The sequence below is a fragment of the Miniopterus schreibersii genome, assembly GCF_964146895.1.
Source record: "Miniopterus schreibersii genome assembly, chromosome: 12".
NCBI classification, from domain to species: Eukaryota; Metazoa; Chordata; class Mammalia; order Chiroptera; family Miniopteridae; genus Miniopterus; species Miniopterus schreibersii.
In genome coordinates, this window is record NC_138112.1 from 59,570,459 (window position 1) to 59,594,410 (window position 23,952).

General features: G+C 39.0%; 1 protein-coding gene across 15 annotated transcripts in view; it reads right to left on the minus strand.

Annotated features, from left to right (window-relative positions):
• The window catches only part of LRRC4C (leucine rich repeat containing 4C), an 834,219-nt gene that overhangs the window by 14,030 nt on the left and 796,237 nt on the right, over window positions 1-23,952 (minus strand). For 8 of the 15 annotated variants that reach the window (XM_081155247.1, XM_081155246.1, XM_081155250.1 and 5 more), the window contains 2 exons: window positions 9,140-9,191; window positions 8,826-8,887 (listed from right to left, as the gene is read on the minus strand). The gene's annotated coding sequence lies outside the window, so the exon portion shown is untranslated. The remainder of the gene's footprint in view (window positions 1-8,825; window positions 8,888-9,139; window positions 9,192-23,952) is intronic. The other 7 variants (XM_081155249.1, XM_081155240.1, XM_081155239.1 and 4 more) reach the window with 1 other exon arrangement.

Consider the following 23,952-nt stretch of genomic DNA (forward strand, 5'->3'; position numbering starts at 1 on the left):
ACGTCAGAGCCAATTTTACAATGACAATTTCTACTAGACCTCCCTTGGACTTATTGGACAGTATTAATACATTCTTTCCCTAAGTGTTTGTAATGCCAAGATTACAGCACTTATCAAATCTGTGTTTGAATCTAAATGTTTGGAAATGCATTCGACCTATTTAATCATAAACTTTCTAAGGACAGGAATGGAATGATGTCTAGGCAATCCATAAATATTTGCTGAATTGCATTACTGAATGTAGTCCACATTTTAATTCCTGTTCAGGAGCCAGGCTAATGAGCTAATTTTATAATAACAAAACATGTATCAAGTCCATTGATAAGATCCATATAAGAACCAAAAAAATAAAAATGGTATACAATTCCTATAAATGGTAAAGAGGGGGAGCAATAACTACTCCTTGCTCCCTACCCTGACCAAAAAAAACATAAATAAATTAGCATTGTGAAGAAGTAGATTACACAAAATCAGTATGCACATGGGTGATTGAAAACAAAAGATTCAGGTAAAAATTTTTCCTTACCAGCAATAAGCTGAATGCTATATACCACACCCACAGTATCTGGCACATTGTATATACTAAATATGTATATATTTAATTAAGGAAAAGAGGAGATAATAAAGAATTTTAAAAAGAAATAGACTCTAGAAAATATTGGTTATTGTAGGTTGCCTATTACTTACATGACTAAGTGTATGCTAATGAAATAGTTTTTTGGGTTTTCTTATCAGAGATACTATTGTGTGTAGTGACCATCTGTGAAGCTTCCTAGAGACTGGATATTCTGATTTACATACTCTATTGTTGTGAGGATACATGAGTTAGTATATTAAGAACAATGCCTGGTATATATAGTCAATACTGCATGAATGCTTGTCATTGTTTTTATTACTGTTATGCCTCTACTGTTGACAACTGAAGTCCAATTATAAAGAATGATTAATACACCAGATTATTATAATCTGATGCTAAAGAAATTTGAATCTTACAACTAAGATTTCTTAGTTTGATTTTTCATTAACTATCTTATTTAATTATAATTTGCCTTGTCATAAAAATGTATAGTTCAATCCATGGGTTCCTCAAAAGTTTATGAGTGGATTATGGGCAATTTATGAATCTCTTGAAATTATATGCAATTTTTTGTATAAATGTGATTGTGTGTTTTTATAGGAAGATTATTCATTGGTTTTATCATCATGTTCTCTAAGATATATATGACTGCAAAAAAATTAAGTTCTACATGAAAAGATTTGACATATTGAAGTATATGAAGGGTCTATTATAGTTCTAACCATAATTTAGCAAATTGGCATTCTGCTCTAAACACCCATTTCTTCTGTGCTTAGTAAGTGTGACTACCTTCTCGTGATGAGCTACCAAAATCATATTTCTGAAAGTAAAAACTAAGGACTAGACCCAGGTGTGAGAAACTTCTTCATGTCTGTTGTGAAAGGTTATGGAATGAAGTCTTCCTTGGTGACAATGATCCTTGGCACATATTTTAAACACTGGTACTTAGGTGACAGTTTGCCACCCCATGTCATTTCTTTATGGAATTTGTGTCAATGTAAGAATCAGGATGCTGCGTGATGAAATGGGGTCCTGAGCTGCCTCAATAAAAAGAAACATGAACTTCTCTGCTCCCCAACATTTCTTCATTTTCCATAGTTTATTTCTCAAGGGGAAATGCACTGAGAGAGTGCACCTGAATTGTTGATGTTTATCTATCTCTTAGAATATTTTGGACAATAATGACTAATGCCAAAGGAGAAACTATCATGCTTACTAATATTTGTAAAGATCAAATATATATCAGGAATAAATAGGAAAAATCATATTCAATTAAAACAACTACAATCAAACTGTCTATAACCCTCAACCCCCTTCCCCCCAAAAAAGAATCTAACATTGTATGAGGTTAAATTGCAGAAACTTGATATGTGTTTTAGCCACTTAAGACGTACAATACAATGATTTTCTCTAGAGAATCTGAGTTTGAAAAAAGGAGTTAAAGGGTAGCAAATGAAAGAGGCAGAACATATTAATAAAAATATGGAAAACTATTTATCTCCTCATGACATTCTCCTGTCAGTCTAGAGGCTAACGGTTATTCTTTTATTTTTATTTATATGTATATATTTATATATTAATATTTACATATTTTCTTGTACAGGTTAATGACAAGGAAAGTAACTAAAGAAGCTTTTCAAAATATAATAAGCCCATCTTAAATATAAGTCCTTGGCAAGGCGGGTAGAGAAGGATTTGATTTCAGAAGTTGGCAATGCAGTTAATGACTTGGCTTCCAATATTTCCTTGGGATTGATGACTAGCTGGGAGGAGTTGATAGCCATTAACCCCCACCTGCTCATTAATCCTTAGGAAATGCTCTGTGCAAGGTCATCGTTGCCATTATAGGTTGAAAACAAACCAACCAACAGTAGTACTCAAAAGGCATATGGATTTTTGTAATGAGTAATGCAATTTAAGTTGCCTTGCAAAAACTCTGAAGACAACAAATATCACATATATAGGGCATTCAGGTTTTAAAACTACCTTCCAATGTTTTACCAAGTACTTTCTTCCCTGATTATTATTAAACTAGGCAAAGCCCTAATTTCCTAGACAGTAACCAAAAAACAGTAAACATGTCTGGGATTCATTTTATAGGAAAGTGCTGAGAAAAAGAATCTTAAAGTCATTTCAGCTCTAATACTGTATAATTCTAAATATGTTCACCAACACACTGTGTGAACTTTAAGTGGAAACTCCTTTGGCTTGGTAACTCCCCATTATCAATTATTTGAAACACTCCTGAGACAAGCCTAACACAAACAACAGAGTCATGAACCAATGCCAAAGTGCTCCACTGAGTGAGTGTGTACATGATGATGTGAATAATTATAAGTAGCCTGGTGTTCAAGGGGAACTAAAAAGTTTTGAACAGTTAGTAGAGGCTGTATGGACATGAGATTTAGTAGGATATGTACTTCGGATAAGTATAACGTCTAACATTCCAAGAGAGAGAAAACTACAGGCATTTATCCCTTCAGTAAAATTTGCTGACTTTCTACTAAGTGTCAAGCACAGTGCTCAGTTCTTGACCCTTAGGGCAAGTGTTTCCCATAAATCTCACAGTGTAGGGGGAGTCATAAGCATGTAAACAAGAAATTATAATATAGCAGAAAGTGTAAGAGAAGAATGAACGGTTTTAGGAGAACGCACTAAGAGAGAGAAGAAAGAGAGAAAGGGGAGAGCTTATTGGACAATAGGCATGTGGTGGGTGGGAAATGTATAGATGTAATCATGGAGTATAGGGCAGAGAGAGGCACAGCTGACTTCTATTAGGAACATGTACTAATAACCAGTGGGATAGAAGGTACACTAAGTAAAGTAACAGCAGATTGTGAAAAATAGACAAAAGAAGTTAGATTCTATATTAAGTAATGGGATGGGTTGTAGGGACTTGGCTTTTCTCCTTTTGTTGGAAGGAAATAGGACAATGAGAAGAATATTTAAGGGAAAGCATATTTGCAATAAGATGGAGAATAGATAGGGAAGAGCACACGGTAAGACCTAAAGGTCAGCTGAGAAATTATTTCAATAATTGAGGTATGCAATGATAAGGGCCTACACTAGATTTTTCTTTTTACCTAAAATATAAACTGACATGCCATCATGATTTCCATATCTCTGTTCTGTAATCCTCCCTCCGTGAGACTCCTTCCTACTTCACCAGCTCCCTAGATTCATGACCTATAACTGGATGTTCTGACTTCTATCTATTTTGGACTCCCTAAAACATCAGAGCAAGTCCTGCTCATCTAGTCCTGGCTCCCACCAAAGACCTTGGAGCCACTGCCTTCAGTTTTCAGCATGAATTAAGACTTTAATAAATTCACCAAAATGACCCATAAAAACCTGATAAGGAAACTCTCTTTAATTGAGTCTGTGTTTACGAGATCTGAGCAAGGGGAGGAAACAGAATAGACTCTTACTGTGATTTCCAGGCAACGTCATTTAATCAGAATACAGATAGCAGGGATGGCCTCCTAATTAGGACTGGAACCGTTTTCAAGTAACCTCAACACTGTTAACATTGCATAATGAGGAAACCTGGGTGATGACATGTCAGATAATGGAAATGACTGTAATCAGTGATTTCTTTGTTTCCCCTTAATGACCACAAAAGAGGGAATTATATGGCCACTGTAGACATTTGGAAATTGAATTCTTATTTATTTCCTTAAGACAGTCCTCATTTTGCTTGGTGCCAGTGTTAACCAGAGTTCATGCTTATCGGAACCAAGTCCTCTTTTTTGCACACAGTTCCTTTATAACAGATTTGCTGTCAGTTACCGTGGACCCTTGCAAAATGAGGACTCAATTCCAATATGAACAAGCATCAGTTAACACAGTAGCATGCAAAGACAGAACTCCCTCTATGTTTCTGTATTCATTTGCCTACAATGCATTATATCCAAAAATAAATCATGAAAAAAATCAGGAATACACATGAAAAGCAATGAGGAGCTCAGTCCCTTATGGTATCTTAATGAGATAAGACAGTAGGGGAGCCCGTGTATGTCCTTATTTTAGCCATTAGTCAACTACTTTTTCCTTGGTTTGGATAATGAACATTCTTCTTTGGTTACTTCTCCCACCATGTTTCTTTATTCTCTAAATGATGCAATAATCCAATTGAAAAAAACACAAAACACAAGGCTGACATTCTAGGTAGATGTTATAGATACTAGGCTACATTAATGCAAGCCACCTGAACTTTCTGTTCCCTTCTGTAATGTGCAGACAAAGCATATGCTCTTCTTATGCTAAAGAAATACTGAAAAGTTAAAGTTTAATCAAAAATAAGTGTACCAAAAAGTAATATCCACAAATGAGAGTAGGATATGATTGTCACTCTTACACTCCCCAGCTCTATCTTTTAAGCTGTAATTGCCATGTGAACAGAAATGGAAGGTGGATCGAGATGTAGTCAAAACTCAATGGTGGGCAAACTATTGCCCACAAACAAAATCTGGCCCATCACCAGATTCTGTCAGTAAAGTTTTATTGGAACACTTACACATCCATCCAGGGATGTATGATCTATGGCCGCTTTCACAGTAAAGCACAATTTTGTGGTGTGACAGGCTCTATGGCTCACAAAGCCTAAAATACTTACTCTTTGGCCCTCTACAAAAAGGTGTGATGACCCTGCTCTAGAGCATCGAGAAAGATTCCCTTTATTACCCACTCTCCTCAGCCCCAAATTTACCAATATGTTCTAATAGGGCATGGAAGAAAAATATTAAAATGTCCATATGTAACTTGTTTCATCTAAGAAATAAGAAAAGAAGGTTAAGACTCATTAACATGTCAATGGTGCCAGGTGTTCCATAACAGAGGAGAGGAATCCTGAGCAAAAGAAGGATTTCCCAACACAGAGGGGATGCCTGCCCCTCATTATCTGTTCCTATGCTTTCAGCACATTGTGACGTGCTACTGTTCCTGGGTGTCTAAGTGGTTTTAGGGATTATATTATTCAGTTTTAACTAACTGATATAAAATGAAGAAAGGGACTTACAGGGATTCCTTCAAAAACAACACAGAATGCATATTCTAGTAATAAAACAAGTATAAGCCACAACAAATAAAAATGGTAGAGCTAAGATTTCATCTCCTAGCACGAGCTCTCTGAAGCCATAAAATGATTATAATTTAAACACATACTCATTTGGATTAATTCTTTATACCTGTGTCTCTGTGTATGTGGGTACACTCCCGTGTGTTTGTGTGTGTTAATGATCATGCTCTCCAGCAATCATGCCATCACACCCTTATCCTAGCTGTAAACTCTCTTATAAATTCACTAGGGGCTCACCAGCATCTCTGACTTCATATCTGACTTGAGGTTTTTTTTTTTCCCATCCCACCTTTTCCCATCCAGAAACATTCAAGTGTTGCTGCACAAAATCAATGTCTCATCCGCCCCTGAGATTGAGAATTGTAATTGTACATGTCCCTTTGAATCCTGAGAGAACAACCTGGAAACAGGTCTGCAAGAGACAGATTTTGCAATGATCCCTTCCTACTTTTGCTCCTTCCCTGACAAAATTTTCTTCCTCCCACCATAATTAGAAATATGAATTAAATTCTGCTGGATTTTCAGCCTTAAAACTCATGTACATAGGACCCAAATAAGAACAACAGACTTTGAGAGTTTTAATTATAAGAAGAATTCTAGAGATCTAGGTAAAAATTTCAACTTCCTCCATCACTATAGGGAGATCTTGCCAATAACAGCTCTGATTCTCCATTATGTTAACCCATAAAATGGGTGTGATATTGTCTGTCATTCTTTTATCATTGTTATCAGGATACCTTGTGATAGTGTATGAATTGCGAGATAATTTTAAACTATGAGTATTAGGTAGATTTTGAAGACTGATCATTTTTCACTTTGAATCCATACTAAAAGCAAAACAATTCAGAAAGGTCGGGAGGGAGACAGCTAAAGATAATGCTTTTCTAGCTGGCATACACTTTCTGGGTACTTTGAATATGCTATTTAATTTAATCCTCATAACAACTGAATGATCCTTCAACTAGATGCTCTGTTAATCACTTACCCCAAATCACACCATCAGTAATTGATCCCAGGTCTGCCTAAATCGGCCCCCTTTAACCACTGCACTGCATGCACACACTTTCTAGCTTTGGATGAATGACTTACTCTGTTGGCAACTCATTTTTTTCATTTCTGAAGGGATGGAGAGAAACATCACTACTACAGGGCACTGGCTACATTATCATCTCTAATCCTAATAAAAATCCATTTCTTAGAAATGCTTATATTCATTTGGTCTTTGAGAAACCAAGACAGAACATGTAAGCACTCTACTCCAGGCTTTCCAGCCAGCTGGCTGGGGGGCCTGAACTTCAACCACCAGCTCCAGATCCATCTTCCTACCTGGCAGTGAATTCTATGGGATTAACTAAGACAACCTAAATGAAATTACATAGCAAAATACCTGGCACACAGTGGGCATACAATACATAGCATGTGTTTTCTTTCCTAAATAAACTCATCTTTTCTCTTGGGATATAATCAGCACAATGACTTCATGCTCCATTTAGAAGACTAAAAATTAGGACTGAAAAGAAACATCAGTCTGGGTTGGCTAAATCAAGGAAAACCATAGTTGGGGTATGAATGTGGACTGTGATACATAGACTGCAAATTTTCCACTGGGTTCCTTCTTGCCAGCATGTGCTATTTGAGTAAACTTAACTCTCAATTCTTTTGTTTTTGAAAAAAAACATTTCCAGCTAATAACACAATTACACTTAAGTATCAGAGCTCATTTTAGTATTATTGCATTTGTTAAATCTAACTGAGTCCAAATTACTTCCTCATAAAAGAAGGGGAGGAGGAAACTGAGGAGGAGGGAAGACTGAGGTGGGGAGAGCATTGTGAGGGTTAAAGGTAGAGCAGGAGACTTGTACACAGAGGGACTGAGAGCAAAACGGAGAGATGTCAGTGCTGCAGATAGCCTCAAGTCCAATAAAAGTCAGTTAAACTTGCTGCCCATGGTTTCTATGGAAACCCCTTAAGTTAAGAGTGGAACACTGACATTTTTTGGACTGCAATTCACAAGCTGTTTATTTAATTATGATGAAACATGAGACTGTTAGGGCCAATACTATTATCATACTGATAGCATTTAGAATTCAAAAAATAGGTATAGCAAAATAAAAAGCTAATCTCTCTCTCTCTTTTTTTTTTTTGGAAAACTATTAGCTTCATATGATTTGCATGCAAATAATATGCATCTTGATTTTACAGGACTTCACACATGATTTCCCGCAGGCGAACCCAAATTAGCCAAATGACATTTGTGAAAAGGGAGTTCTTCAGAGGTCTCGTGCCAATTAGACACCCCCCGTGCCCAGTGAACAAACCCAAGGTCACAGCGTATTTTCAATTAAACACAGGATAGCGCCAAAGAGCAGCACAGCTGAAAAGCAAGCTCATTATTGCCCCATAGATCATTTGTGAGCAATGAATAGGTCTCTGGTGTTTTCCTGTTTTATAGACATTTGAGTATAAAAATAAAGAAAATAGCTTCAGATTAGCTTTTGCCTTCCAAAATAACCACTTTTAAGGGTGTTATTCCTGGTCCCTCCCCCCAAATGACTAGAAGCCATCACTTCTCTGTCTCTAATTGGAAAAGGTGTGCTTAGCCTTTAATATGGCAACAAGGTACCATCTGATGGATGGACTTATTCAAACCCTTGTTCCTTCACTAAACAGACACCTAATGTCGACCAACTATGTGTAAGGCACTGTGCTAGGGAGGCAAGAAGATTAAAACCTACTCCTAACTAGACTTTTTAGAAGGGAATGCATTAATTTTGTTGATAAATATTCATTGAGGGACAACTATGGCTCATAAGTACTAGACTAAAATAAATCCAGGATCTTACCTTCCAGAAGACTACAATTTAATGGAGACAAAAAGACCCCTGGTCACAAATCACAGAGCAAGAAGTGAGTGCTTCTGCCTCCTGCATCCCTCCTCCCACTTCCCAATCTTCTCTCTATGGATAGAAATGCCACCCATGGCTGCTGTGCTACAGTGGTAGGTAAGCATGTTTGTGCATATGGCTTGATTGGCTGGTGGAGGGCATGGTGAGGATGGAGCTTCAGAAATATTTCCATAGGAGAACCACTCATCCAGCTCTGTCCATGGGCCACCACTACCCTTATAAAATCTTTAGTTCTTAATATACGACTAAAGGAAGAGGCACTCACAAGAGAAGGGAATCCCAAGGACAGCCATCTCTGGTGGCGAGCTGGGAACATGAAGGCTGTTTCTAAAGGGGCAAAGAGAAACATACAAGAAATCTGCAAATATGACTCCAAATATGTCTTTCCTACCATACTTCAGCCTATATTTTGAAGCCCAGTAGTGGTTTGCAGTAGCTGGGCGTCCCACAAGTTGCTCGTGCTAGCAAAGCCAGCCATTGCCGTTACTGGAGTTGACACTGTATAATGAGCCACTGCGCATTAGCTGATGCTGGGGTGTTCAGTGTTGTGGGAAAGATTTAGCAGAAATTATCACCCACCTAGCTCTCCAGTGTGGTCTCCATGCTGTAAACAGGCAACGTGTTTAACAATCTAAAAAACAAAACAAAAACGCTTCCATTAGAAAAATTCAGCGCATTTCTCTATCTGCTGCCACCACCATCACCGCAGACAACACTGGTGACAATATTTATTGAATCACAACTGTATTTTAACACTCTCCTGGGAAGAGAGCCAAGGCACTATTTTAACCACGGCCATGTTGAACCACGCATTGTTTAATGCCAATAAAAAATGCAATGGTGTCAGAAGATCGGCAGCCTGTACTTAGTTCTGATTTATCAGATGCATGACCTTAAGCAAGTCACATTTTCTCTCTGTTCCAGTGTCTCGATCAAAACCATCGCTGAAAATTGAATGAGATGATGTGTCTTGAATATGGATAAGAAATAGTTAAATAGAACACTCTGAATTATTAGAGTTACATGACACGTTAAGGTTTGACATTGGTTTCTGCTGCAAACTCCAATTGGGTTTTTTCCCCACTCCCAAAGCCAAGAGATACTAACATCTCCTGCTCCTCCCCACCCTTCACACTACCCTCATTTCCCTCCTAACACTCCCCTAGCAATGGCATGATTTGAATTTAGAATCGGAGATTGAGGGCCATGAAATAACAGAAGCAGGGAAACATGAAGAAGTAGAGTTGTCATTTTGCGAAGCATAGTGAGGTAAACAAAACAATCTTTAATTACAACAAATACAGATCTTTACAGCTTAGACATACAGTTGGTGCAAACTGCACAAAGAGGAAATCCTGAGCAAGAACAAATAGAAAAAGCCCATGCAATTAGTAATCAAGATCAAAGGACTGACACAGATGTTGAAATCACCAAAAATTCTAGCAGGAGTGGGATTGGAGAGAACAGGGAGGCAGGTGTTATAATCTTCAAGGAATGAGGTGCGAAGTGTGGGCCGGTGCTTGACTCCTTCATGGAGGTGTTAGCAGGTGGTGGAGTTCGATGGTGCAAGCTTCAGAGCTGAGTGTTTCACTGTGTTAGATGGTTTTGTTTGAAACAGATAATGTGAGTAAAAGTGTTTCTTAAATTTCAAAGCAATATGCCACCAGTGAATATCACTATTATTACATAAGTAAAACTGAATACAATCAAAATATATTTCTGAGAAGGTCTGTGGATTTTTTTGTCATCGGTTTTAAAAAATGTGAACTCAAATCTTATAGAAAGTTTCCCCAAATCTCATGGTTTCAAGAACCATGGATTACCCTCCAATAGTACATATGAAATATGAGTTATAAGTCAATGTGCCTGGGATTTATAATAATGCCAGAGCAAGGCAATGAGTAATGATAAGTGTGTGTAGAGGGGGCAGAGAAGAGGTGAGAGGTGAGAGCTTATGTCCATTCCTAAATCAAGCAGCCAATTCTCATTTCTCACATTAGGCACAAATTAGCAGCATTCGACACAGTGGCCACACTGTCCTCCCCACCCTTGGCTCCTAGGAAATCACTCTGGGTTCTCCTGTTACCTTAATGGTCGCTATGCTCAGCCTCCATCACTAGTTCTGCCTTATCTCTTGGGCCACTAAACCTTAGCGTGCACCTGGGCTCCCTGAGTGGACCTCTTCTTTATCTATACTCTTTATGTGATCCCATAGTAGCTTTAAATGTCACCTAGAAACTAAAGACTGCCAATCATATATCTATAGCTGGCAATGCAAACGTGTGTGCGTGCGTGTGTGTGTGTATGCGCACGCACTCATTTTTACGACCTCCAGTGGGAGGCTTTAAAAATCAACCTCTCCAAAATAAGACTTTTGATTCTAACTCAGTCTCCATCCCTGACTAAGACTTTTCTAATAGCAACTCCATTCATTCATTCATTCATTCATTCATTCATTCATTCGAGAAAAAATTTTAAGCTCCTCCATGTGTCAAGCACTTTTCCAGGGACCATCCTCTTAGTGGCCCAGGCCGAAGTCTCCTTGGGGCTTCAGTTGTTGGTCTCACCTCCGCTTTTGCACTCTATTCCCTCTGTCCCTTATCACTGTTATATCCTGCTGCCTACACATCAGAAACCCTGTATGTCAAGAGTCACATCACTTCTCCTCACCTCCACTGCTACACCCTAGTCCATTCTCTCTCTGTGGATTACTGCATTATTCCAAAGCCTGGTCCAATATCTGCTGTCTGTTACTGCCCCACCTTCAGTCTTTCCTCCACATAGTGGAGGGATCCTATCAAAAGGGAATCAGATCCCACGCATTCTTCTGCTCAATGGTTAATGGCTTTTCATATCACTCAGAGTAATAGGTGCTTCCAGCAGCCTCCGGGGACATCTGCATCTTGGTTCTGCATCCATCCTAATCTTATCCTGCTACTGCTACCACTCTTACTCCACAGTGGCCACACTGGTTCCTTGCTGTTTCTGCAACACACCAAGCCCGCTATTTCCTCAGGAAACTTGTACTTGTGGTTTCGTCAGCTTAGAATGTTCTTCACCCAGACAGAGCTGTAGCTATGCATGCACGTGACAATGGTACCACTTTTTACCCAAATATCTGTAAATTTGGCTCCTTCACTTCCTCCAGGTCACCTGCTCAGACAGGTTTTCCTCGACTATGCTGCCTAAAGTATTACTGCTATGTAGTATGTGTTCAATAAATGTTTTTTAAATAAGTAAATAAAATTGCTTATTTGGTTATGCCCAGGAAAAACACACACCACACAACTGAAAGTAAACCTGAATTTGAATCACACAATCAGTATGATTAGAGCAAACCTTCTAAAAGTGCCATTTCCTGTCAGAAACTATGGATATCAACAATTCATATAGTTAAAAGTAACAGTTTTCAAAGATGGACAATGATTTTGGAAATGTCCAGTTGGCCAGACTCAGGAAGCTATGGAAATCCTTTTTAGTTTACTAACCCGATTATATCAACTTTTATGTGCCAACCAAGAGAAAAGCGGCAATAATTTCATTTCAATGGAAAGTCTTAACTTCAGAAATTTAATTTCTGGAAGAAGAATTAAAAATAAAACCTAGCCCAGCTGGGCATGGCTCAGAGGTTGAGCATCGACCTAGGATCCAGGAGATCGTGGTTTGATTCCAGGTCAGGGCACATGCCCGGGTTTCAGGCTCCATCCCCAGTCAGGGTTGTGCAGGAAGCAGCTGATCAATGATGACTCTCTAATCATTGATGTTCCAGCTCTCTCTCTCCTCTCCTTTCCTCTCTCTGAAATCAATATATATTTTAAAAAATAAAATAAATAAAATAAAACCTGGATAATTTCATGTATATGTGGAATCTACAAAAAGAAAAACCCAAACAAACAAAACAGTAGCAAACTCATAGATACAGAGAATATTTAGATGGTTGCCAGATGGAAAGGGAGGTGGGGGGATGGATGAAAAAGATGAAGGGATTAAGAAGTACAGATTGGTTGTTACAGAGTAGTCATGGGGATATAAAGTACAGCATAGGGAATATAGTCAATAATATTGTAATAACTATATATGGTGCCAGGTGGGTACTCGATTTATTGGGGTGGTCACTTAGTAAGTTATATAAAAAACTCACTATGTTGTACACCCAAAACTAATATAATATTACCTGTCAACTGTAATTAAAAACTTTTTTTAATCATTTAAAAGAAACAATCAACTTTTAAATGGGATGCCGGGGGGTCTATGGAAACAGTGTATAAACCACAAAGGGAGAGGCCAGCAGCATGTTTGTTGGGTCTTCAATAAAAGACAATATTAAATTCCTATAACTAGATCTGCCTTTAGTGATTTTTATGTTTTCCAAGTCAGACCTGGAGTTTTCTAGAATGGTGAACAGTAACACCCTAAGCAGCAAAGTCTTAATCAGTACCACTCTGAAATTTTAACTGAAAATAAATCAGGTTGCCCTGTTGAGGTTAAGCATCTGATTATGTGAGAAGTTGTTTATTTCACACATGGAAAAATCCCTGGAAAGTTAGGGATCCTATTGAGCCATTTGTATTTTTATGTTGTTTATTTAGATTCAACTTTTCTATACTTGGTTTATATGCCGTTGCTATCATGGGAGTTAATCTCTATATCTCTCTGCCTGGTTTTCCATACAATATAGTGGCGTGGGGTAAAACAATGAAGTAGAACCAGAAGAAGTACATTTGGTCCTGGGGGAAAGGGGGTCTCACCCATCAATTCCTTAAAGCAGGGTCCACAGCACAGAACGGAGAAGGTACCCACTTGCTTAGCCATAGCCTTAAAATACAATGACACGGCCATTGCTAGTTACCACCTTGTAAGAACCAAGACCATATCTTATTAATCAGTATGATACTAATGCAGGATGCTGTGCTGAGAATACACAGGAAATAAACATTTTTTTTAAATTAAAATGAAGTGAATATCTGAATGTAGACATGGGTGAAGCTATATATGCTACTTAAATGCTTCTTTAGCTGTTAGCGGTACCCTAGTTTATCACTGGCGATCAAGATGTGTGGGAGTAGGAAATGCTGCATACAAAGTGTCCTTGATTTTCAAATAATGACACCAGGTCGACCTCCAGCTCTAACCGATCTAAATCTCTGGCCTGAAAGAACACATGATCGCTGTGGTCTGTGTAAATATGGCATTTATCTTCATGAATGTAGTGATGAAGAATGAATCAGGACTGGCACGGTCCTGAGAGACTTATCTCTCCTCACAAATGAAGATAAATAACACAGCATATCATCCGCCCTGCATGATATATATTTATTCCACATTTGCGCCCACACAGACAAACATATAGTAGGCCTTTTCCTCAACCTGATCAGTTTTTCACTTTCAAAATATGCAGCTAACAATAAAAACAGAGATCCTGTGGGAAAGTCAGAGGGGATGAAAAATGCTGAAATAACTTCTGTGAGGCAAGCTGTATACCCTGCGAGAGGATACCTCAAAAGATCCTACCACTGGGATCTCCAAAATGGATGCAAGCCTCAAAATAAGATTTCCACTGGTCTCTGGATGCTGCTGTTAAACTAATGTCATGAGAAAGTCACAAAGATGCCCCGAGGATACTGTACTGGGGCAGTCTCCAACCTGTGGAAAACTCACTAAGATGGTGGTTCTAACAGTGGTTTCCAAGACCTCCTAGTCATCTAACAGGTAGTCCTCCTGGTTTACTTTATTCTCAGATGATATTAAATATCTTCAAATGATATGCATTTTTAAAAATTTCTTAGTTGAACTAGTATGTCTTCACTAAGCTTTTTAAATTGTGGTCAGGTAGACAGGGTACAAAAGGCTGAATACTGACAATCCCAGGGATGCTCTCCCTGCCAGCTCTCATAGTTAGGCAATGTGGTACCCAGTGTCATCCAGCCATTGGGCATGGCCTCTTCTAGGTTCTAATGCTGTAGCATGTAGGACCATTTTAAGTTATTGTATTCAAACTGAAACCTGGCCCTGCTGGGAAGAATCTAGTCCCCTAAATCTAGTTCACTAGAAACTTTTATGTCTAGATTATCAGAAAGCCAAGTTTTTCCTTGCCAAAGCAGTTGGGAGCTCTAGTCTTTGCCTCCTACGGCTCGTATCTGACTTTTCCCCAACAATGTTAGCCCTTCTCTCCTCTTAGGAGTGGGCAATGGATCTCTACCTACCGGCAGAACAAAATCCTGGCCATCTTCTCTAGACTGACTCTCACACTCAGCCTCATGACATCATCACTTCAGGTTGAGCTCTCATCTTATGCTCCAATAGTTTATACTCTGTGCTAGTTTGGGAAGTGTTAACAGTTTGGCCCCAACATCATGACTTCATATTTATTTGTGATCTCTTATAGCATTTCTGTCATCTTCACTGAGTCTAAATGAGTTTCTCATTATAGCATATCCAACATCCCAGGCCCTCAACAACTTAGGACATGGCCTGTTCCCTAAATTCCTAGATATTCAATATAACCACCTTAATCCCCTCAGGCACTGACAACCTTTCTGATATACATCTTATTTAACACTAATTGCATGCTTACTAAATACCAGGGGGGGGATTCTGCATGGAGTCAGACACTGAAGAATGGAGCACTGAGCTTCCCTTTTAGGGATTAGACAGATAATAAGCCAACCAGAAAATATCAGGTAGAGATAAGTATTGAAATCAAAATAAAAGAGTGGTGATACAGGGAATGACTGAGGAGGAATATTACACTGATTAGGTCTAGGAATACCCCTCTGAGAAAGAGACATTTAAGTTCAAGAATAAAAAGAAAGAACTCAGACATAAAAAGATCTGAGAGAAAAATATTCCAGGCAGGCAGGACAGTTAATGAAAAGGCTCCAAGTTTAGGGGAACGTCATCATCTAAATGTTTGTGTCCCTCCAAAATTCATGTTAAATGCTAATGCCCAATGTGACGGTATTAGGAGGTGGGGCTTTTGGGAGTTGATCAATCATGAGTGTGGAGCCCTCATGAATGGCATTAGTGAGCTTATAAGAAGCTCCAGAAAGAACCCTGGCCCTTCCTCTATGTGAGCACACAATGAGGAATCTACGACCTGGAAGAGAGCTCTCACTTGACCACGCTCACACCCTGATCGCTGGCTTCCAGCCTCTAGAACTATAAGAAATAAATTCCTGTTGCTGATGAGCTACTCAATCTGTGGTATTTTGTTATAGCAGTCCAAACAGACTAGGACAAAAAGCATGTTAAACTTAAATAAGGGAAAAAATAGGCTAGTCTTATAAGAATAAAGTAGGCAAGCGAAAGAGTAGACTATGTGAATGGAGAAAGTATTAGTTTCCTTGGTTTCCAGAATAATTATCACAAATTTGATGGCTTAAAAAAAAATGTATTCTCTCCCTTTCATGGAGGTCAAAAGTCTGAAATCAAGATGCCAGTAGAACTCCCCAAGGGTAGAATTCTCCTTTGCCTCTTCTAGCTCTGCTCGCTCCAAGTTTTCCTTGTCTGTGGCTACGTAACTCCAGCCTCTGCCTCAGCCTTCACATGGCTTTCTTCCCTTCGCCATGTGTCTCTCTGATGGGTGTCTCTCATAAGAACACATTATATTTAGGCCCATCTGAATAATCCAGGATGATCTCATCTCAAGATTCTCAACTTCAATTACATATGCTAAGATCATTTTTCCAAAAAAGGTCCCATCCACGTGGTGTTGTTTTTTAACCCTCACCCAAGGATATATATTTTTTTCCATTGCTTTTCAGAGAGAGTAGAAGGAGGAGAGAGAGAGAGAGAGAGAGAGAGAGAGAGAGAGAGAGAGAAACATTGATGTGGGAGAGAAACATCAACTGGTTGCCTCCTGCATGCACCCCAACTGACCTTGGCCAGGGATCGAGCCTGCAACTGAGGAACGTGCCCTTGGCAGCAATCAAACCCAGGACCCTTCAGTCCGCAGGCTGATGCTCTAACCCCTGAGCAAAACCGGCTAGGGTACATCCATGTTTTATAGGTTAGCATGTTGACATATCTTTCAGGGACCCGCTATTCAACCCACTACAGAGAGCTAGGCCTGGTAGGCCACGGAAAACAACTTATTTGTATTTCATTGTACATGCAATGGTAAGCATTTGCAGATTTCCTATTGGAGAACATAAAGTCTGATTTTGATGCTTATGCGTGAAAACTGATTCAAGGGATCCATAGTAGATCAATAGAGCATCTGAGAAATGACTGGCTCTTGAGTGGCAGCAATAGGAATACGGAGAATTTGTAAATTAAGGATTTGTTCTGAAGGGAGAGTCAAGAATATTTGCTTAGGGATTACATATGGGAGTGATGAAAAGAGAAACCAAAACACTGCCATCTGTCACCTACCAATGCAGCTGTCCAAATATCATCTGCTCCTGAACTTCCCCCATGGCCATGCTTCCTGTGCCTGCAAGAGGATTTGTGTCAAGGGGTCACCCGCACTTACCTTGCTATCCTTGCAGCTTTGAAAGTGGTGTCCTCTCTGTCAGTCTGGCTTTTGTCTTCATTTCTATGGCTAGTTGTGTCTCCCTGACTTTACCTCAAGTGTGTGCCCTGCCCAATGACCCATCTTGTTTCAAAGTAAGGCTATTTCATTTCTTTTTCATTCCAATGCAGTTCCCTGGGGCATCCAAGCAAAACCTAAATTATTTGGTTATAACCTGGAGATGGCATACCATTCAGGGTATACCCTGAAATGTCAGAGATTTCTGCATTTTCTGTGGGTCAAGGTGACGGAAAACTCTCTGGGAACAAGTCTAACAAAGTTTCAGAGCCTAATTGTTCAATTATTGTCTCAGTAGCCTGCCTGTGTTCTGTACTAAAACCTCTATAGAACTATAGTTTTTAGATTATTTCTACTTCAGGGACCTCTCCTGAATACACAAAGTGATTAACATAATCAAAATAATACCAATTCTCATAGTTATGTCTTTTGAAGAAATGATCATCTCAAGTCAAGTATAATTTATCTCCCTTGTTGGGTTGAAATTCTGATGGAGAAGTGAGCCTTAAAGTATTCTGAGTAGTTCACTGAAGGCAGAGACAAGAGAATGGCAGTGTGCTGTGGTTTGCAAAGTGCAGACCCTTGATGAAGGCCAAATTTTCATATTGAGCAGCCATCTAATGAAAATGTGGCTGGCAGCCTACGACACTCTTTTGGACTCTAGGAGAAAAACAAGTTGACATGAGATCCTTATTATCTGCTTGACATCAGGCTGTTCCCCTATGAGCTGTTCCCATAAGACATTCCAGGGTGTCCGCATGGTATTTTTTCTCCTAAGTGCCTGTCAAGCTTATTATTTTTTTAAACATATCTTTATTGATTTCAGAGAGAGGAAAGGAGGTGGAGAGACAGAGATAGAAACAACAATGTTGAGAGAGTCATTGATTGGCTGCCTAGTCCGCAACCCGGGCATGTGCCCTGACCAGGAATCGAACCCCAATCGCCTGGATCCTAGGTTGATGCTCAACCACTGAGCCACGCCTGGCCAGGCAAGCTTATTTTTAAATAAGCTCATTTGTTCATAATGATTTCAACATCAAAAACTACACTTATCTGCAACTATATTTTCAATTTATTAATTATGGTATGTAATTTATTATTTTGTCCCTTAAGAGAGAAGCAAATTTTAGCATTTGGTTTTTCAAAACCAATGGTAAATACAATCAGTCTTTTTCCAGCCAGCTTGAAATATACCAAGAAAATACATTCCCTGGCATGTGAAATTTGGCAAGGGTGAAGAGAGATGCGGCTCCTCTTTGGATCTGCATATTTGTATCCAAAAGATCTTTAATTCAATCCACCAGAGTCGCAATTCTGTAGAAATACAGGTCACCAACAGAATATCCACCGGCAAGTGGAACAAGGTTGTAGATGTTTATACAGACATTTGGCTTTGTTCTTATGTTGGCTCTATTTGAATACGGGCTGCTGTCTTCATACTGAAGCCTGTATCAAATCCATTGTGGTTAAAAGTAGGAAGAGCATAAGAAAAAAAATACTTCCTAGTTGATGAATATTCATTCATCTCTTTACTCATTAACTAACTATTTTGCTATCTTTAAGTCACCTGAAGCTGATTGAGCGTGAAATGAGTAAGTGGGAATCTGGCAGACAGTGACGTTGGGTGGATCTTAATTATGTCACACTGCAAAGGAGTATAAAGTCTGTACTTCTAAATAAAGAAAAAAACCCTTGCAGATGGAAAGTTGGTCATTGATTTTTAATTTTTTCCCCCCACACTCAAGAGTCTAAAACCCTCCTCCCTTTATCACTGCTTAGAGAATCCTGATCAGAACAGAAGTCTCAAGCACTGAAGAGAATTTTTAAATTGGAGTTAGAGAAGCCATTCTCAGGTTAATGAGCACAGAGCAGCAGGCACTTTGAAGAGTTTATTTGGAGAAAGAAAGCGTCTGCAGAAATCAAGTGATTAAGATGTGATACTCAAAGCGAACTCTGAGCCATCTCATTAGCAGAGACTAAGAATAATCTACAAATGCAATAAGAGCCCTGATACAAGGTCACAAACATCCCCGTGCAGACCTGGTGGGGGGCACCTGCTGAAGAGGGAGACAGGGCACCTCATTGGATCAGATCAGAATATATCCCCCCGGAAGAGATGAGAGTTTCTTCCCATGTCGTATGGGGGGAGGGTTCAGAAATGTATATGAAATTTTCCATTGCACGTTACACATGGTTCTCCAGATGTGCTCATGCACATTAAAATGTACATATTTTTATTTCACAATATAGATTCCGTCATTCTCAATAATTGTGAGAAACTGCTGTATACATGTCACTTTCTCCCAGATCTTCCTCCACGAACTTCCATCAAAGGACTCCGTATTCATCTGCACATTGCAACTCATCTCCTTTCTCTGAAATTATGTTATTTATTTACTTTCCTCTTTTAAAAACTATATTTCTGCCTTCAGAAGAATATAAGCTCCACAAGTATCAAGCAGGACATTAGGTAGCTTGTTCACTCTTATTTCCTGAGCCTAGAATAATGTTGGGTGCATAAGTCAGTCAAATAATTATTGAATAAAAAAATGAAGAACCCCTGTATACTGTCATAAAATCATTACCTAAATTATACTGCTATAATTTATATGAATAAGAGAATATTTAAATGGAGTTTTTCCCCATGGAACCAAGATACAGGAGATGATACATTCCAAAGAAGATACACATTTACAATGGAGACAGTCACAAGTGGCTGCACAGCTCATAATCTCTTAGGCACAGCAAAGGCACCAGTGAATCAGAGAAAGTTCATGAAGATTTCTTTGGAGAGAGTTGCCCTATGAGTCCCACTCCTGAGGTATGTGGTGGGTAGTTTTACATCATAACCCTCAGCTTAATAGAGAGAGGCTTCAAGAAGACTATTAGAGGAGAACTTTTGAGGGAATTGTCAGTGGGCTATAACTTACCATCACCCACCCCAAGAAAAAGACTGGAGATGCACTCCTGTCCTTCATCACAGGACTAAAGATAGGGCTCTGAAGGTTGGTGCTGTATGAACCAACCTTAAAAATTTCAAGGGCAAAACACCAAATGTTGACCACACACATGAGTTTCTCGAAAGAGCCTTGAAGATATTTTCAATCCTGTGCAAGAGGGTGGCCTCCAGAAGTAAATGGTTTACCAGAGGAAATCTGAAAGAACTTCTGGACACCTAGGGGCTGAGGAGAGAGTATGTGATGTGTTAAGGAAGAGCACCGCTCTCAGCAAGGAAAATTTGGGGAAGAATGAGAGAGGGGACGACTTACCAAAGAACACGAGTACATGGCCACCATGAGAAGGTCAATTTCAAATGACTGGCAAACTCGAAGATACTGATGTCAGCTCAAGGCAGCACTACCCAAGAAGAGCTATTCTTCCCACCTCCTTATTTTCCTTAACCATAATCAAACAAAGAAGAGTGAGAACTAGGAGGAGGGAGATGAGAGAGGCGGAGAAAAAGACTAGGTCACAATAGAGAGAAGAAACCAGCCCTGTCCACACCCCAGTCTGTGACTTTAGGCTGCCCACCAATAACTGGCCCTGCGTTTGGGAAGGCAGGAATTTTAATATTAATATAATTTCAAAATTTTGAATATTATGCATACTTCAATTACTTATCATAGTGCCTTGTGTTATATATAGAAAGTTTTCATCTAGGGCAGAAGTAAAACTAGTCCCAGTGAATAAATTATAAATGAGAGAGAGAAATAAAATTGCCTTATGATTACATTCACAGTTTGCGTTTGTTCGATATAATGGTTACAATCATTTTACTGATTTTCAAAATCTTGGGGTACAAAGTTTGAAATTCCACGCATATTTCCCCTATGAAATTTCAAATTTTAATCTGATTGCTATCTGGCTATGCTTCAAATTTTAAATGATAATAAAGAAAATGACCATCAAGCTATTAACTTGTGAACAGGGGCTCCCCAATTGATACATAAAAATTATTTTTTAATCAGCCACAGTTCCCAATGTTTAAATATTTTTAAAGTGTCTTTTATGTCTCAAAGAGCTCATGAAAGAAGGGTACATTAGGGGCTATTTGAAAATTAGAGGTAATTAGTCCTGTCATATATTCTGAAAAGAATAAAACTCAGTGCTGAACAATTTACAGGATCTGCGAGAATGAGATGGAACAGTGATGCATGTGTGTGTGGAGCTGGGGAAGGGTGTGTGCATGAGAAAACACAGAGGTTAGGAAAACACAAAACAGCAAGTGCTTTTGGTGGAAAAATAAGGAATTGCAAGGGAGGTGTCCCATTTCTGTAGAGTCCTACTAGTTAGCCTCCAAAGGTCCTTCTGAGCTCTCAGGTTTTTTAATAAAATATTACACCATGAAGAATTTATGATATTATTTTACCAAATGCGGGTTTGCACTGTTATTTTGGCCTTTTTGTTTGGCTGTTTGTCTTTACTGTATGCCCCGTATTTCCCCTCTCTTGACTGTTTTTATTAGAGTGTTTGAAACATCTGGTTCCATGTAATAAAAAGCGGTTGGCTAACCTGACTGCTTAAAAGGTTGAAAAATAGCCAATTTGCATGTCTATCCCAACTTAATGTTTGTAACAAACATAGGCCCTTGGTGGCCGTTAAAGGACGGCAAGCTAAGAGAAATGCAATTTAAAAGTATTCTTAGTTAATAAAAAACTAATATTAATTGCCTAAGTTATGTGCATAAACCTTACCTTAGCTAGAGATCTTTAGTTCCAAGTCATATGTCCCCATAGCTTGTGATTTGAAAATTCTGCTACATATTCTATGCTCTGTCTGGAGCTACAGAGGAAGAGAGAAGTAACTGACACTGTGATATATGTAAAGGTTTTGTTCATCTTCTTGCTTTTGACTTGCGATCCTAAAACCATTGCTGAGGGTGAAGAAGAGAAATGGGAAGCAGGAGCAGAAAATATAGTGTGGTTTTCCTAGCATCTGTCCCTTAAGACCAGGAAAACTCTATGAAGACTGCACCTTGGCTAAGAACTCAGTTCTTTAAATATTCCTAAGTGCTGGTGGAGGATGGGTCTTTATCATAGTTCTAATTATTTAACTTCTTACTCGTGGTCATTGTCATTTTATCATCTGGAAAACAGTTGCCAAAAAAACAGTACTGACATTTGACCATTGCTACGCCAGAAGTCATTTCCAGTTGCAGATTTGTTGTCTCTTCTCCAGGGACTCAATCTGTTTGGCCTTCATTAGCTCATAAGCATCTCGGCTGAAAACTCCCTTCACCCTTGTTTCCCATTTGCCATTTTTCTTCGGTGGAAAGGTTAAAAAAAAAAAATGGAGTCTAATAATTTTTGGAACAAACTTAGAGACACAGATACAATAGATAAACAAATGGCTTCCTTCAGGCCCAGGGAAGCACCTGTTTGATTATCCCGACCTCTCTTGGAGGCTGCTGAGACATCCTGCCGTTATTCTAGGGGTTAGCAGTTGCTCTGTAATTATGATTTTGCCTGGGTAGTGGGCATTAGATAGTGAGCTACTTGAAGAAACCTGTAAGTGTGCTGTTTCCATCTTTGTGGTCACATGTTCTCCTGGTTATGTCTTTGCTTTGTTGCAGTGTTTACTAGGGTCAAGCACTATAATAGCTTCTTTAGGTAAGGTATATCACTTACAACCCTGCAATGACGAGGAAATGATGGCTTAATAAAGTTAAGGAACTTGGTCAACGCTGTTAAGTAGCAGAGCCAGGTATCTTGTCCCAGCTGCCCAAATCCAAAGATGAGTCACTTTAACTTGGACTTGTAAGCACCACTCAGAAAGAAAGGCTGGGATGGCCTTTCCTGTGGTCTTTTTCATAAAATAGGACTTAACTCCCCCCTCCTCCTTCTTGGCCTTTCAGGATGAGATGTTCTCATTTGCCCATCTCTCCCCTTCTACAAACTCTGTTACTCTTCTGGTCACATCCACACCTATCTCTTTTGTCTTCCATTATAGTTTTGTTAAAGGGCAGCCACCGCATCTCACCTGGCCTTGATTAAGCAGGCATGCCATTTGTCAGGAGACGAGCAAGAAAAGTCCTGATAGTGGTCCCCTGAAGTCACTGCCTGGCATGTTTCCCAGAAAGCACAGTGCATCTTATCCATGCCCTATCCACCTACCATGCTCGAGAATATTTATACTGATTGAAGTTTCAGATCTGTTCTGAACCAAATGTTGTAATATAGCCCAGAGAGAATGATGGTTTCACATTATTTTGAAGGTTTGATTTTAATAAAGATTAGCTATCTTTCAGAAGGTTTATGACAAAGCCTGCTGCATTTCAAAAGGATCCACCTCCTTTGATGTTCTGAATCTCTTCTTATTCATATTGAAGGTGAGAGTGAGGTAATATAAACTCCTGTTAGAGAAATCACCGGCTTGTAAAATATCTACACTATCAAGCCATTGGGTGACAAGGTATCAAGTTATAGATTAAACTGTGGCTCATTCCAGTCCTATGGTAGGATGTGAAATGAAAAAGAATCTTACATATTTGTATTTATGTACATGTGAATAAGTATATATTCTGAAATTTAACATGTGATATATGAATCAGATTGTAAGATGCTGCTACAGTCCTTACATCTTATGAATAGAAATTGATTTATTATGGCATGACAGAAATTATAGGTACCTGGTTAGAAGGTAAAAAATTTTTCAATTGTAGGTACACTTCTCAGATCACCCCACACCACACCACTGTATATTCTTCCCAACCTTTGAGTATTGGTGAGACCTGCAACTTGCTTCTAACCAATAAAAAAAATGACAAAAGTGGTGGGATAGTCACTACCAGGATTGGGATACATTATACAGGAAAGGTGATGGGAGGTTACTCCAGTGAATACATGAGGTTATGGAAGATCTG